Source organism: Triticum dicoccoides, chromosome 7A (assembly GCF_002162155.2).
Source record: "Triticum dicoccoides isolate Atlit2015 ecotype Zavitan chromosome 7A, WEW_v2.0, whole genome shotgun sequence".
In the NCBI taxonomy this organism is placed as follows: domain Eukaryota; kingdom Viridiplantae; phylum Streptophyta; class Magnoliopsida; order Poales; family Poaceae; genus Triticum; species Triticum dicoccoides.
In genome coordinates, this window is record NC_041392.1 from 85,242,994 (window position 1) to 85,246,047 (window position 3,054).

Genomic DNA, 3,054 nt, shown 5'->3' on the forward strand with positions numbered 1-3,054 from the left:
CGCCCAATCCTGAGCCGCCACGCGCCCCGCCGCCGTCTCCACCGCGCCGGCCCGCAGAGCCCATCGCGGGCCCGCCCGGCCCGGTCGCCGCCGCCGCTCGCCCGAGCGACTCCCTGCGCGGGAGCCCGAGCTGCGCGCCGCCCCGCCGCCCTTTGCCGGCGTTCGCCTTCGCCGGCACCTCGCGGCGCCTCCGCCGGCGTCTGCCGCCTCGCCGGCGCTGCTCTGGCCGCCGTCCTCCGCCGCCTTGCCAACGCCGTGCGGCCCGCACGTCGCCGGCCCCGCCGCCCGCGCTTCGACCGCCGCCCCCTGCCTACTCCACGAGCTCCCATGACGCCGGCCACCGCGCTCCTCTTCTCCAGCGAGGATCTCCGACGAGCCTCGATTCGCGCGCCGCCCCGATCCGGATCTGAGAGGTTGACTTTTCCCCCTCGAGATTTCACTAAGTCCCCGAGATTCCCAGATTCATATGCTCATGTTCATCACATCGTAACTTTGCATCCGTATCTCTGATTCATGCGTGTAGCATATCAAAATGTTCGTCTCAGAGAGTACATCATTTCATCTCATTGCATCATTTTCATTTGAGTTCATTTTGATACCCGAAATGCTGTTGGAAGAGTGCTATTTGAGATAATTGTCAGATCTGCTGCTCCAATTAGATATTTATCATTTTTGCCATGATTATTGTGTGCTTGATATGCCCCTGAGCTTTACATGAGTTTTGTTATATGTTTTGCCATCTATCGAGAGGTGCAATCCATGTATTTTTGTGATGTGTGTGGTGACTAGCACAAGCTTGCAAAGTGGTGCATTCGTTAATGCTGATTTCAGGAACTTAGCATTTCCACTAAGTCCTTGATCTGTTTATCTCAATATGCCATATGTTTATGTTGTTTCCTAGTGATCCGTGCCTCTTTTGAGGATCATCTGTAAGGATGATTTGTTAATCTTGTAGTGCTCTATCCATCCATGTCTTTGTTTGTAATTATGGAGCACCCTAGCTTGAGTCAATCGAGTTCTATTTTTGCTATTTCATGAATCTGGGCAGATTGTCTACTTGTTAGCGATTTTGCCGAGGATGTTGTAGTTGATCCGTGCATGCTATGTTATTGTTCTTGCCATGTCTAGCTTGTATAATGTGTATTCTTGATGGGTGCATGCTTAGTTCGTCATGCCTTGCTCTGTAGTGAGTGCATCGAGCTCGTAAACATGCCTACTTGATATCTGTTTTGCATGCTCCAGTTTTTCACTAAGTCTGAGAGTCTGATTATGTTTTTGCCATGTTCACATGCTTGCAAATGTATTTTTGGATCCTTTTTGGCTCAAGGTCACTAAAGGACTTTTGTTAAGCTCTTTGAGTAGCTCCATGCCATGCTTTAGTTTGCCATGTTCAGGTCCTGTAGCATATAGTTTTCATGCTCCAAAGAGTGCTATCTGATCTGAAATTCCAGACAAGTGTTAATTTCACTAAGTCTGAAATCTGTTTACCAATTGCACTTTTGCCATACTTGTTTGAACCTGTTAATGGATGAACTGGCCGTAGCTCAGTGTTCATCTTTTGTTAAGCATCGTGAATGGATCCCTGCCATGTATTTTGTTGCCATGTTTGAGTGCTATAGCATGTTCATCTTGTTGCATTTAGATGGCTACTTGCTGTATATCGCAGAACGTGGTCATATTTGAATTGCTTGCCATTTCCAAACCGTAACTCCGATTCCGGCGTTCTTTATATCGTTTTCAAGCGATTTCATCTCATCCTTCCAGCGGCATACTTGGATTTCCAAGTTGAGGCCAGGTTCATGCATTCCTTATCAAATCATGCATATGCATCACATACCGCATCCCGCATATCATACCATGTTCATGTGTTGGTTGTTTACCATGTTGTGTGCTTCTTTCTGGTGTTTGCTTCTTCGGGTTGGTTCCGGTAACGTCGCGTTTGTGAGGACCCGTTCGTCTACGTCCGTTTGTCTTCTTCATGGACTCGTTCTTCTTCCTTGTGGGATTTCAGGCAAGATAACCATACCCTCGAAATCACTTCTATCTTTGCTTGCTAGTTGCTCGCTCTTTTGCTATGCCTATGCTGCGATACCTACCACTTGCTTATCATGCCACCCATATTGTTGAACCAAGCCTCTAACCCACCTGGTCCTAGCAAACCGTTGTTTGGCTATGTTACCGCTTTGCTCAGCCCCTCTTATAGCGTTGTTAGTTGCAGGTGAAGATTGAAGTTTGTTCCTTGTTGGAACATGGAGATGTTGTCCCTTATTGGAACATGTTTACTTGTTGGGATATCACAATATATCTTATTTAATTAATGCATCTATATACTTGGTAAAGGGTGAAAGGCGCGGCCTTATGCCTGGTGTTTTGTTCCACTCTTGCCGCCCTAGTTTCCATCATATCGGTGTTATGTTCCCGGATTTTGCGTTCCTTACGCGGTTGGGCTATTATGGGAACCCCTTGATAGTTCGCCTTGAGTAAAACTCCTCCAGCAATGCCCAACATTGGTTTTACCATTTTCCACCTAGCCTTTTCTTTTCCCTTGGGAGTCGCGCTCCTAAGGGTCATCATGATTTTACCCCCCGGGCCAGTGCTCCTCTGAGTGTTGGTCCAAACTAGAGTCCTATGCAGCGCCCCCTCGGGGAAACTTGAGGTTTGGTTTTAGTTGTATGGAGAGCTCATCTGAGTGTGCCCTGAGAAAGAGATATGTGCAGCTCCTATCGGGATTTTGTCGGCACATTCGGGCGGTGTTGCTGGTTTAGTTTTACCTTGTCGAAATGTCTTGTAACCGGGATTCCGAGTCTGATCGGACCTTCCCGCTAGAAGGAATATCCTTCGTTGACCGTGAGAGCTTGTCATGGGCTAAGTTGGGACACCCCTGCAGGGTTTTGAACTTTCGAAAGCCGTGCCCGCGGTTATGGGCATATGGGAATTTGTTAACGTCCGGTTGTAGAAAACCTAAAGTTGGCCTTAATTAAAATACATCAACCGCGTGTGTAATCGTGATGGTCTCTTTCCGGCAGAGTCCGGGAAGTGAACACGGTGTTGGAG